At 38.2% G+C, this 14,843-nt stretch overlaps 1 pseudogene; it reads left to right on the forward strand.

Annotated features, from left to right (window-relative positions):
- Positions 1-2,268: 2,268 nt before the first annotated feature.
- The window catches only part of LOC105542632, a 32,002-nt pseudogene continuing 19,427 nt past the window's right edge, over positions 2,269-14,843 (forward strand).

The raw sequence follows: 14,843 nt of genomic DNA on the forward strand, positions 1-14,843 counted from the left end.
AAAATTTTTTTTTTTTTAGTTTCTTCTTGAATGAGGTTCCTTTGTATATAGTAGGGCAAATTATGCAGTCCTTAAAAAAAAAAAAACTTCAATCTGAGTTTATTTAATCAGATGTCAACAGAAAGGTTGCAGCTTCTTCCATTTTGTTGTTATTTTCAACCAATGTCTTCTCCCTCTTTTTAAGAAAAAAGTCATTGTTTTTTAAATACTATTTTTGGGTGAATTAGATCTGTAGAATGGTTGACCAACAACATTTACTAAACCATTGAAAAACTAATGATAGGTTGGTCATCTCTATCTATGATGTACTTTCATTCATGAAAATCAATGAGTTCTCATGATAAATAACTCTTGGAAATAGAAACACTGCTAACTGCCGTGTACTTGCTGAGGGTAATAATCCGGCATTATACATACAGTATGTGAGGGGAGGGGAATTGCTTGTCCTAACAGTGTTTTGCGGCATTCGCACACATACTCATCATTGTAAGTCTTTCTAGAGTATTGTTCTTGATTTTGGACCCCAAACATAAAAGAGGAGAAAAAGTTCAAGGTAAGTGGCAGACATGAATGTCGATTTGAGGAAATTGGATTTGGAGGAAAAGTTAAGTTAAAAAAACGTTGAATCTAAAAGAGTTGACTGTATCTTTATATTTGAGAAGGAACATACTCTATGTGATGGTGAGGAGCTGTTTTCTGTTTTAGTCAATAGTTTTAGGCCAAGTGCGGTGGCTTACACCTGTGATATCAACAGTTTAGGAGACTGAGGTGGGAGGATCAATTGAGGCCAGGAGTTCAAGACCAGTCTGGAGAACAAAGTGAGACCCCATCTCTACAAAAACATAGATAGATAGATAGATAGATAGATAGATAGATAGATAGATAGATAGATAGATAGATATGATAAAGATTAGATGGATAGTTTTAAACACACATTAATGAGTCTGGACCCTGGAAAAAACTTAACTCATGCAACTTCAGGAACGTAAAATCACACAGTCATGAGAAATTTTGGTGAAGAAAAGGGGAGATCACCATTCATCAGGAATTGTTTAGCTAAATTCTTCCCGGGAAACTCTTCAGAGATTATGTGATCTTTACAAATTTTTTTTTAGCTCAAGGTAGGATTGTAGAATATATTATTAAAAGTAACACCACAAACCCTTTTATGTGGTAAATGTTGTGGATGTAGGAGGAAAGCAAGAAAGAATATGTCCCAGAATAAAAGTTTTAGAATCATTACCTTAAGTTTAAATGTATAAACAGGGTGGTCAACTTCATGGATGATGCTTAGGCCATGTAACATATAATACAAATTATACAAATACTTAGAGATTATATATGTGAAAGTCCTAGACAGTTCAGTGAAAGCTGATGTGATTCAAAACTACAGCTTTTGAAAATGCAAAATTAAAAAAAAATTTTTTTTTAGGTAACTACTAGAATCCCTTAGGACCACTATGAAAATTGAGTACAGCTGTGCTCATTTGTTTTGCGAACCTACTTTGTCAACCTCAGCATTTTCCTCAAATTTTAGTTTAGAGTTGGTTTCATGTTCTTGATTTTATTCTAATTGGTTTATGTCAAATACTTCTTACAAATCTTAATATTAGTTACAATCTGATAATCTACCCTGTGAGAGTGTTTTAGTCCTGTAAAGAATCATGAACAGAATAGGTAAGTATCTTCACTTTACACACTTTAGAAAGGTTAAGTAACTGATTTGATGCCACTCCACTAGTAAGTGACTGAGCCAGTATGTAAATTTAGACCTTTAAGAGCTGTACAGAAAACATGGTGCCCTCTGGTAAGATTTTTCTTTTTAAATGAAGTTCATTTCCTTCATGGAATAAGGTAGTGTAGTTCAGCAAATATTGAGTACCTACCACACGACAGACTGTATGTTCTTTAAGAACCATATGAAATTGCTGATATTTAACTGTTGTTTACTTATACAAACTGCAACTTAGTGTGATTCAATCTTACACCTTATGTTATTTAATTCTTATAATAATCCCATATTTAGGTAGATGTTTTCACAGCTTAGAAAACATTTCTGACCAAGAATAATTCCTATACTTTTGGGGACACTCATGGCCAAAAACTTGGATGGTCTAGGTTCCCTCAGCCCCCTGAAATAAACCTTAGTCTGTTTAAGATGTGTAAAGAACATGCCTCTAAGATGACCCCTGATGACTCCTGTGCCTCTTGATGTTTATAACATTTTGTAATGCCTTCCCCTTGAGAAAATTCCTTCTAATCATCGTTATGGGTATGTCACTTCTTGCTGGCAGACTATCTCCCTTGCTGACTTTGATGAAGCAAATTACCATGTTGGGAAAGCCCACACAGCAAGGAACTGAGGGGAGTTTCTGCTCAGCAGCCAGCTAGGCTGATCTATTTAAAAAAAGAAAGAAAGAAAGAAAGAAATTAGGCTTCATTAATATTTAAAAGTAATGCTCAATGTCAAGAGACAATGACAAGAATGAGAAGACAAGTCACAAACTGGGAGAAACATTTCACGGGGGGAGTAAGCTTATTCAAGGGCATCTACCTATTAGGGAGGCAGAGTTGGGATTTGAGTCCAGCCTAACTTGTTCCAAAACCAACGTTCATTTCAGTCATTTCAGTTGTTCTCTGAACTTTTTGGAATTTGTGAATCTGGTAAATTTCCTGCTCAATATTTCCTCATTTTGCTGTCTAGGAAGATACCACTTTTTCTCTCCCATTTTCCATATGCCTCGCCTTTCCATATGCGTCAGAGAGCAGTAAATTATTCCTGAAACATATCATTTGCCAACCAGTTCTGTTGCTTTCTCTACCCTTCTTTAATTGATGCTCCTCTCTGGATTTCTGTAGCCTTTTCACTTGCAGTTTTAGCACTCTGTTATTTTCTCAACTAGATAATAAATTTCCTCAACACAGAAGCATAATGCTTTTATACTTCCTATAGTTGCTGGCCTTGCAGTCAACATTTAGTAGAATCAGTAATAACTGTTTTTCCCCTGAACATGGACTGAGCATTAAACAACACTTACTCTGGATGCTTTTAGCCAGGTTTAGTATGGTCTGGTACTGGGTACTTTGAAATGGTGACCCCTGCAAATCCCTCCATAACTCCTTTCCTTCCTGAGAATGTAAACATTTGGCCATTTAATTTAAGGCATTCACTTTAGCAAGTGTTTTGAGACATTATCTTTGGCTAGAGTCACACACACACATAAAAAAAAAAAAAAAAAACAAAAAAAAACCCCAAAAAACTAAAGAAAATGTTTTAAAAAGTTTTGAGGCATTAGCTGGGCATGGTGGTTCATACCTGTAATTCCAGCACTTTGGGAGGCCGAGGCAGGCAGATCATTTGAGGCCGGACCAACCTGGCCAACATGGCAAAAGCCCTTCTGTACTACAAATACAAAAATAAGCTGGGCATGATGGTGTGCACCTGTAACCCCAGCTACTCTGGAGGCTGAAGAGGAGAATTACTTGAACCTGGGAAGCTGAGGTTGCAGTGAGCCGAGATCACACCAGTCCATCCTGGTCGACAGACGAGATTCTGTCTCAGGGAGGGGGGAAGGTTTTGAGACAGAATAAACTGCTTTCCCCACCAACCTGACAATGCTAGCTGAAACTGTAAGCTCAAAAGTTTCTTTTATCCACACCTTGGCCATGTTCTAACCCATAAATACATTAAAATAAAAAAAGAAAACTTCCAGGGAGAAATCAAATATTTTTATTTTAAATAGAAGGATAGAAAAAAAGTCACAGTCTCATTCTGCAAAGATTATCACTGCAAATTTTTATTTTTCAATCTTTCTGGTACATGGTAGGTCTGCTAATATTTTTTGAGCATACGACGTATGTGTTTCTATCTTTTTAAAGTAGAATTCCACCGTTTTTTTTGTTTGTTTTGTTTTTTGTTTTTTGTTTTTTTTGCTTTTGTACCACCAGTTTTGTAACACCAGTTTTATTATTGTGATTTCTAAACTCAATTTTTATCTGGGTTTTCTTTCCTCATGTCAACTTATTTTAGGAAAAAATAGCCAATTCAAAGTTTTCTGTCAGTTAACTCAAGAAAGTGTTCTCAGTCAACTCAGAGATTGTCCCATTTATTCTTTCTTTCTACATGATGCCTATATACAAAAGTGTTGACATAACAGCCAAGTGTTAGAAGTATGCCTGGTCCTTGTTTGCCCTTTGCTGGGTCTTGGATATGCCATTTTTTCTATAAATACCTGCTCATATGTTTGCCTTTCCATCTGCTGAATTTGTATTGCTTTTTGTATCCACTGATGTGTTCCATCTTACCCCTTATTGGAACTTGGAGTAACTGCCAGTTCTAAATCAACTTATTTGCTGCCTAACTATGCTGAGCTGAGTGAGCTTTTGTATCTGGACCCTTTAGTCCATCTCTCTGGCACGATGCTGGGCATGGGGCTTCTCGCCATAATTTACTGCTCTCTGGGAAAAAACAAAACCCTACAGGTGCATGCCACCACGCCCAGCTAATTTTTGTGTTTTTAATAGAGACAGGGTTTCACCATGTTGGCCAGGTTGGTCTCGATCTCTTGACTTCATGATCCACCTGCCTCGGCCTCCCAAAGTGTTGGGATTACAGGTGTGAGCCATCACTCCCGGCCTGCAACATTCTTAATGCTCTATGTGAAGTAGCATAATCTTATTTGAAGATTAACTGTATATTATTATTGCGGGTTTTTTTTTTTTTTTTTTTTTTAAGGCAGTTTCACTCTTGTTGCCCAGGCTGGAGTGCAATGGCATGATCTCAGCTCATTGCAACTTCCACCTCCCAGGTTCAAGCGATTATCCTGCCTCAGCCTCCTGAGTAGCTGGGATTACAGGCATGCGCCAACAGGCCCTGCTATTTTTTTTTTGTATTTTTAGTGGAGACGGAGTTTCTCCATGTTGATCAGGCTGGTCTTGAACTCCTGACCTTAGGTGATCTGCCCACCTCGGCCTCCAAAAATGCTGGGATTACAGGTGTAAGCCACCGCGCCTGGCCTATTTACTGTATATTATAAATCCTAGCAATTACTAAGACTGAAAAAGAAAATGAAGTACAGCTAATTAGTCAATAAGGTGGAATTTATTTTATTTTATTTTATTTTTTTTTGTGAGAGGGAGCCTCGCTTTGTTATTCCTGCTGGAGTGCAGTGGTGTGATCTTAGCTCACTGCAACCTCCACCTCCTGGTTGAAGAGATACCTCAGCCTCCCGAGTGGCTGGGATTACAGGCCTGCACCAGCAGGCCTGGCTGATTTTTGTATTTTTTTGTAAAGACGGGGTTTTACCATGATCCGCCCGCCTCGGCCTCTCAAAGTGCTGGGATTACAGGCGTGAGCCACCACCATGCCCGGCCAGGAATAATTTTAAAAAGACAGAACTCAATCCAAAAATAGTGAGAAAAGGAAAGAACAAAGTTCATGCGAACAACTATGAAGCAGGTAAGATTTTAATCCAATCATATTTATGAAAATGGTCTAAACATCACAAAAGGTAGATATCAGATTGGATAAAAAAAGAATACCTAATTTTATGCCAACATTTAATCCAAAGACAGCTGGGGGGGGGGGTGGCTATGTTAGTTCCATAAAATGTCGTTAAGATCAACAAATGTTACCAGGAATAATCAAGGATATTTCATGTTGGCAATCTCATTAACTCATCATGAGGAAATAATTTTAATTCTTACATACCTAATAAAAGGGCTGCAAAACACATAAAAGCTGATAGAATGGGAAAGAGAATTAGATCTGTGGGATATTTCAAAAGTCTTATAATTGATAGATTGAAAAAAAGTTAGGGTCTAGAAGACCTGAACAATTTAACAACTTAATCTAATTGACATAATTTGTTTAGCCAAACAATAAAACACACATTCATTTCAAGCTTACATTTACTGTTCATGAAGATAGACCTAATATGCTGGGCCATGAAACAAGTCTCAAATTCAAGAAGTCCGAAGTTATTTAAAGTATTTTCTGTGATCACACCAGAACTAATGAAAATAACAAAATTATCTGGATGAATGTCAAACATTCTGATGTTAAACAACTTTTTTTTCCTGCCAAGATGGTCTTCCTGTGTTGCCCAGTCTGGAGTGCTGTGATGCAATCATGGGTCACTGCAGCCTTGATCTGTTGCACTCAAGTGACCCTCCTGAGTAGCTGGGACTACAGGCATATGCCACCATGCCCGGCTAATTTCTGTACTTATTGTATAGATGGGGTCTCCCCACGTTTCCCAGGCTGGTGTCAACCTCCAGAGCTCAAGCATTCTGCCCACTTTGGCCTCCCAAAGTGCTGGGATTACAGGTGTGAACCACTGTGCCCAGCTATAAAAATCACATTTTATTACTGTTTTCTGAGATGGAGTCTCACTGTGTCACCCAGGCTGGAGTGCAGTGGCGCAGTCTCGGCTCACTGCAACCTCTGCCTCTTCGGTTCAAGCAATTCTCCTGCCTCAGCCTCCCGAGTAACTGGGACTATAGGCGCTTGCCACCACACCCAGCTAATTTCTGTGTTTTTGGTAGAAATGGGCCATGTTGGCCAGACTGGTCTCAAACTCCTGACCTCAGGTGATCCACCCACCTTGGCCTCCCAAAGTGCTGGGATTACAGGTGTGAGCCACCACGCCTGGCTGAAAAACAGTTTAAAATAATCCATGAGTCAGATAGGAAATATGAATGAAAAGAAAAAAATTCATGGGAAGTAGCGTGAAAAAAAAAATTCATGGGATACAGCTAAAGCAATGGCTACGGGGAAAAAAAGTTCATTTTAGGAAATAAAAATTTTTAATGAAGTTTTTCTCAGAAATTAGAAAATGAGCAAATTATGCATATGGAATATAAAGATAATAGAAATTAATGATACAGAAAGCAAAATAAATGGAATCAGAGCTGATCTAGTTAAAGATTAGTACAACTGAAAAATATCTATCCAGTTACACTAGAAAATGTGGGAAGACACAAGTAACTAATATCTGGAATGAATGAGGGAATATTACCACAAATTCTGTAGGTATCAAAATGATAAGAAAATATATGTAGATCAGACGAATACATTTGGCAACTTAGATGGAATAGATAATTCTTTGAAAGACACAGGTGCCAAAGCTCACGCAAGATTATACAGAACTGGAAAACAGTCTTTTATCTCTTAAAAGAAATTGTTTACCTTCTTACCCAGAAAATTCTTAGCCTAGAAGGGTTCTATAGCAAACTGTACCAAGCATTAAGAGAGAATACCAAGTTTATACAAACTCTTTTATCAAATAGAACAAGATGGGACATTTCCCAACTTAATTTACGATTCCAGCATTACTCTGATAACAAAAACCCAGAAAAACCCATTACAAGAAATTCAAACTACAGACTAGTATTCTTCCTAAACTGGAAACAGGAGGGAATTTCCTTAGCCCAATAAAGGATGTCTGCAGAAAACCTGAGTCGTACTTATTGGTTAAGACAGAAATAATGGAGATTTAGCATATTACTGGATTGAAAGACAATAAAATACTATTCTACCCACATTTATGATAGATTCAATGCATTCTCAATATCCTAGCAGGTTCTTAAAAATAGAAATTGACAGGGTGGTCCCAACATTTATATAGAAATCAAAAGGATAGAATAGTCAAAATATTTTTTAAATTTATTTTTATTTTTTATTTTTTGTTTTTGGAGACAGACGTCCACTCTGTCACCCAGGTTGGTATGCAGTGGTGCCATCATAGCTCACTGTAACTTTGAACTCTTGGGCTCAAGTGATCCTTCTGCCTCCCTGTAGAGATGGGGTAGAGCCTCCTGAGTAGCTAGGATTATAGGTGTGCACCACACTACCTGGATACTTAATTTTTTTGTTTTGTTTTTAGAGACGGGGATTCTCACTGTGTTGTCCAGGCTGATCTTGAACTCCTGGCCTCAAGCCATCCTCCTCCCCTCAGCCTCCCAAAGCGTTGAGATTACAGGCATGAGCCACCACACCTAGCTGTCAAAACAATTTTAACTTCAAAAAATTGAGGCCTTATGTTACTTGATTTTCAGACTACATTAGTCAACACAGTGTGGTATTCCCACAAGGATAGACATGGGGTCAATCACAGAGGCTCATACTTACAATTCCAGCTTTTTGGCAGGTCAAGATAGGAGGATCGCTTGAGGTCAAGAGTTCGAGGCTGCAATGAGCCATGATGGCACTGCTGCACTCCAGCCCGGGTAACAGAGTGAGAACCTGTCTAAAGACAAAACCAAAAAACGATAGACGTGGATTAGTGGAATATATGAATGAGTCCAGAAAATGACCTATACATTTCTCTTTAATTGGTTTTCAATAAATGTGCCAAGGCAGTTTAATGGGGGTAATGGATGTCTTTTTGATAACTTGCTGGATCAATTGGACATTCATGTACAAAATAAAAAATACCTCGAGCTTTATATATACATGTATATATAGCCTTATTTATTCATTTTTTAGATGGCGTCTCGCTTTGTCGCCCAGGCTGAGTGCAGTGGCATGATCTTGGCGCACTGCAACCTCTGCCTCCAGGTTCAAGCGATTCTCCTGCCTCAGCCTCTGGTGTACCTGGGATTACAGGCATGCACCACCACACCTGGCTAACTTTTTATTTTTATTTTTTTAAGTAGAGTGGGGTTTCACCATGTTGGCCAGGCTGGTCTCGAACATCTGACCTCAAGTGATCCTCCTGCCTCGGCCTTCCAAAGTGCTTGGATTACAGGGACGAGCCACTGCACCCAGTCATATATAGCTTTATATATACGTTATACCTAATATATAACATACTATAAAAACAATTTATAAAAGTATTAAAAACGATTTAAAAACTATAAAAACAATTTATTTTCGCTTTTCAGGGTCAGTTCCAGGGGTTGTTCAGCCTACATTTAGTACCACTATTCATCTATTATATTCCTGTCAGCTTGAGAGATACAGTCAGGGAGTACCTCAAATCCTGCAGATACTCAGTACAAATACCTGGGCAAGCTGGCTGGTTTTGTTCTACTGCTTTCTCAGCAAACCATAATAGGAGGTGCAGCGGTTTATCTCAGCATCTTCTTGTGATGGCCACACTATATACTAAAATTGTCCTCACAATATATACTAAAATTGATATAAATCTAAATGCTACAGTGAAAACTATAAAACACTTTGGAGAAACTTCTCTCTTGGTTAGGCAAAGATTTCTTCGAACACAAAAAGCACTCACTATGAAAAACAAATTGGACTTCATCCAAAAACTTCTTATCTTTAAGATATATCATTTAAAAAATGAAAAACTGGGTCGGGCATGGTGGCTCACACCAGTAATCCCAGCACTTAGGGAGGCCGAGGTGAACAAATGACTTGAGGTCAGGAGTTCAAGACCAGCCTGGCCAACATGGTGAAACCCCATCTCTACTAAAAATACAAAAATTAGCCAGGCATGGTGGTGCACTCTTGTAATCCTAGCTACTGGGGAGGCTGAGGCAGGAGAACCACTTGAACCTGGGAGGCAGAACTTGTAGTGGGCTGAGATGATGGCACTGAACTCCAGCCTGGGCAACGGTGAGACTCCGTCTCAAAAAAAAATAAAGGAAGAAAAAATGAGGCACAGACTTAGGAGAAAATATTTACAAAAGACACATCCAATAAAGGACTTGCATCTGGAATATAAAGCTAATTGTTGAGAAAGTCAGTAAGACGACAGTATAAAATAAATGGGTAAAAGAATTGAACAGGGCTGGGCGCGGTGGCTCAAGCCTGTAATCCCAGCACTTTGGGAGGCCGAGACAGGCGGATCACGAGGTCAGGAGATCAAGACCATCCTGGCTAACACGGTGAAACCCCGTCTCTACTAAAAAAAAATACAAAAAACTAGCCGGGCGAGGTGGCAGGCGCCTGTAGTCCCAGCTACTCGGGAGGCTGAGGCAGGAGAATGGCGTAAACCCGGGAGGTGGAGCTCGCAGTGAGCTGAGGTCCCGCCACTGCACTCCAGCCTGGGTGACAGAGCGAGACTCCGTCTCAAAAAAAAAGAAAAAAGAACAGACACTATCAGGAAGATATGACTGGTAATACCAAATGATGGTGAGAATGTGAAGCAGCTGGAACTATCATAGATAGCTGATGGGAACATAAAATAGTAGAGCTATTTTGCATTTTAACCCTTTCTTAAGTTACCCTTACTACACAACCCAGCATTTCCACTTACAGACATGTAACCAAGAGAAAATGATCACAGCAAGGCCTGTATACAGATGTTCGTAGCAGTTTATAATAGTCACGAACTGGAAAAAAATTCAAACATCAACTGTTGAAAGCATCAACAAATTTTTGTACATCTTTACAATGGAATACTAATAATATAGAGGAATATACATTCAACAACATGGATAAATCTCAATTTTGCTAAGTAGAAGTCAGTCTCAAAATGCTACTTACTGTATAATTCTAGTTACACAAAATTTTTGAAAAGGCAAAACTATAGTGATAGAAAGCAGAGTAGTAGTTACTAGGTGCCACAGGTAGAGTAAAAGTATTCGCTGGCAAGGTGACAAGGAATTTTGTGGTTAATAGAAATACCCTATATCATTTTTGTGATGGTTGCACAACTGTCCATCTTTGTCAGAAGTCATCTAATCTATCCTCCCAACTTATGAATTTTATTCTATTTAAAGTATACATCTATAAAGCTGATTTTTAAGAACAATTTAATTTTGCTTTTCAGGGTCAGTGCCAAGTGTTGTTCAGCCTACATTTAGTACCACTATTCATGTATCATATTCCTGTCAACTTGAGAGATACAGTCAGGGAGTACCTCAGATCCTGCAGTCTTTCGGCACAAATAGCTGGGTAAGCTGGCTAGTTTTGTTCTACTGCTTTCTCAGCAAACCATAATAGGAGGTGCAGTGGTTTATCTCAGCATATTCTTGTGATGGTCAATACATACTGCACTGTCATAAGAACATTGGTATTGGTACCTTCTTATGCTCAGTCACCTGAAGGCAGGTGATCAAATCCTTCAGGTCAGGAATTTCTTCAGATACTGTTTTTCCCTTGGGGCTCTGGCAGGGTAGTGAATAGATATGAGAAAGATGGATACAAGGTTGATTAAAAGTGTCGTGTTTAAGAGGAATTGGTGCACACACCTTTAGGTGAAAAATAAATGCATAAGCTTTGTTTGAATGCAACTCATATGAAAAGATTTGTGATTTTAAAAAATTATGTGCTTAGCATCACAAGTGTGATGTAGTTGTCAAAGGGTGTTAATAATACAGGCTGGCATCAGTAGACCTGGACTTTTGCCACATTTGGACTTCTTTTATTTCTTTTTTACTTTATTATTTTTTTAAAGATGAAGGATCTTGCTCTGTTGCCCAGGCTGGAGTGCAGCAGCAGGATTGTAGCTCACTGCAGCCTCAACCTCCCGGCTGAAGTGATCCTCCCACCTCAGCTTCCTGAGTAGCTGGGATTACCAACACAAGCCACTGTGCCTGGCTTTTTTGTTAATTTCTGAGCAAGATGTTTGAAGAAACTTCACTAGTGGATTTCCTGAGTAGAAAGATCATGTTGTATGAGGGCAGAGAGGAGGAACTGGAAATTTATAGCTTGGAAGGTAAACAATTTTTATTCATTTTTTGGTGTATATATTTGATTAGACACCAAGAAATTATGATACTTTAAAATATATATTTTGTAAGATTGTTAGTAAACCTTGTTATAGGAAGTTGTAAAAGACACCTTTTAAAGGTCTAAAAATAGAGGAATGGATAAATAAATGATACATTCGTGCAATAGAATATATTGCCATAAAGGTCTAGAATATTAAATAATATGAAAATGCTGACAACCATACTAGTAAGTAGGAAACTATAGCACAAAACAGTATGAAGAATATGATTTCATTTTTGTTCCCCCAAATGGGCACTTATTTACATATAAACAGCTAAAGGACCGGAAAATATGTTTAACAAGATGTTAACAAGTATGGTGGAGTTATAGGTAATACAAAATTCTTTTTTTGCTTATCTGTATTTCCTTCAATGAACATGTATTATTTGGTCATGATGGGAAAGTAAAATGTTTCTTAAAAACTAGTCTTTATTGTATTGTAAATGGATGTCAGAAATACGCAGAATCAGACATTCAGTGTATTTTTTATTTCACTGAAATTTGAATATAGTGAGGAGGTGCTGGTTTTTTGAAAACATCTGTGACTTGTGTATAACAAAGGGCAAATGACTTCACTGGATCTGAGTTTCTGTGTTTTCACTTTTTTTTATTATTATACTTTAAGTTCTAAGATACATGTGCACAAATTGTAGGTTTGTTACATAGGTATACATGTGCCATGGTGGTTTGCTGCACCCATCAACCCATCATCTACATTAGGTATTTGTCCTAATGCTGTCCCTCCCCTTGCAGCACACCCCTCCCTGTGTCCCCTCCCTGTGTCCATGTGTTCTCATTGTTCAAGTCCCATTTGTGAGTGACAACGTGGTGTTTGGTTTTCTGTTCCTGTGTTAAGTTTGCCAAGGATGATGGTTTCCAGCTTCATCCATGTACATGCAAAGGACATGAACTCATGCTTTTTTATAGCTGCATAATATTCCATGTTTTCGCTTCTTAAGCCATAAAGGGAAATGTTCCAGGCTTGATGGATCTCTAAGGTCTTCCTTCCAGTTTTTTAACTGAAAACCAGTTGTCAAGATTATAACCAATTAGGACCACATTTGCTGCAATTTCTCACACACCAAGGTAAAATGGAATGCCAGAATGCTATTTTTAAAAATTACATGAAATATAGATTCCTAGGCCCCCTCTTCACTCAAAGATGGGCCTAGGAATATGAACTTAACACCTCTTCCTCCCACCCTGCTTAGGTAGGAGTTATGATCAGGCAAGTTTGAGAAATGTTGGGTAAGAAAGGTGATCCAAAGGGAAGGCATGGTGGAACCTCTCTTAGCAATCACATTCTTTTGTTGTATAACATCAGCCACTGTATGTCCCATGTCCAATATGTGTCCCATCAATTCTATCTGTGATGTCGGTTCTCTTCCATCCAGTACTGTTCCTTTGAAGTCTCCTAGCATTTCTACCTGAAGAGTTGATTTATGAATTAATTCCACCTACATGTCACCTAAATTAATCTGGCTATACACCCCCCCCCCACCGCTTTGCCTATAATATATTGCTGCCTTGTGGGGCACCTGATGAAAAAATGAAAAACGATGAGTTTCATCATTGAGATGTCAGAATGTGAGTCTGCTGCTGAGCCTGCAGAGATTGGTAGGCACATGCATGACTCACAAGGTTTAAATGACATGATTTAAAATGAGACTTTTACTCTCTTTCTATGTCCCTCAAATTTAGATTCCTTAAGATGCGTTAGGCATCTTTAGGCAATGATTTTTTTCATTTTCTTCCTTTTTAATCTTTTAAAGCCATTTTAGGATATCTTTGTTCTAATTTTTTGTCACTTATACATAATTAGGTCAATGTGCCTGCCAAGCCTCAGGGAACATACAAACTCTTGGCTGTATGGCTTGATTAAAAGAAAGGACAAGTCTTTCAAAAGACTTAACAAGGTGACAAACAGCAGCCTCTGTTCCAGAGGGCAATGATGCACTTAGTTTTCCTAAATATTTACATCTTTTTGACCGTATTATTTGAGTTATTCATGTGGAATATTTGAAAAATATGTACTTGAATTTTTTATTTCAAATACAATTTTTTCAAAATGTGGTTCAGAATTACCTTGGATGCTTACTAAACAGTAGGTTCCTAGGCCCGATACCATAGCAATTGCATCAGAATTCTCTGAGTATGGCCTGGGAATCCCAGCTCTTTGTAAGCTTCCTGTTTATAGGAAGCTTGAGAACTACTGAAGTGACTATAAAATGTACAGTTGGGAGTGTGATGAAATTAATGTTATAATACTTCATCAGATATTAAATATCTTTAATATGGGAAGTTTTCAGACAAAGGAGTTTACTTCCTTCAAACAAACTCTAAGTCAGTGATACCTGATTTTCTGTAAAATGAGATCGCATATCTAAATATGGACTTGTCAAAGTTTTGTGGAAATAATACGGTATTTAATCAACTCTAAATATCTTCCTACTTCATGTAAAAGGTCTGTAAATCAAGCAAACACATCACTAACCACATACATTTTCATTTGAATTAATTTATTACGGAGATTCCCAGGAGAGGGACTGTAGGATGCCCTGTATCCAGCATAGAGAAGAGAGATTTTTGAGACTGAAAGAGCAACACTAGCTGAATCCGGTTTCAAGTGGGTCTTGAGAGCAGTTTCAAACTGTAGTCCAGGCATGACATCACGTAGAAAAGACTCTTGCTTCTCTCAACCAAAAGGGTTTGTAAAAGTTTATTTTTGGACTTGGGATTCATAGTTGTAAAGAGTGTTGGTTTTAGAGTCTGATATTAACTTGGAGCCTAACTTGGAGGAGTTACCTAATTTCTCCGAGTCTGTCTCATAATCTGTAAAATTGAAGCAATAATTAGTTTTATTTTTGTATTGTGAAATGAGTTGTGTGTGCTGTGCCAAGCTAAGACGTTGCATATGGCAAATGTTAGCTTTTGTTTTCTGTAATATTAAGTTCACATTCATTGAGAATCCATTATATACCACCCAGTGGAAATGGAGAGTAAAAACTAGTCTAGAAGAACTAGTCAACTGGGCGCGGTGGCTCACACCTGTAATCCCAATGCTTTGGGAGGCTGAGGCGGGTGAATCACGAGGTCAGGAGATCGAGACCATCCTGGCCAACACAGTGAAATCCCATCTCTACTAAAACTACAAAAAATTAGC

This window comes from Mandrillus leucophaeus, unplaced genomic scaffold (genome assembly GCF_000951045.1).
Source record: "Mandrillus leucophaeus isolate KB7577 unplaced genomic scaffold, Mleu.le_1.0 Scaffold264, whole genome shotgun sequence".
Taxonomy (NCBI): domain Eukaryota; kingdom Metazoa; phylum Chordata; class Mammalia; order Primates; family Cercopithecidae; genus Mandrillus; species Mandrillus leucophaeus.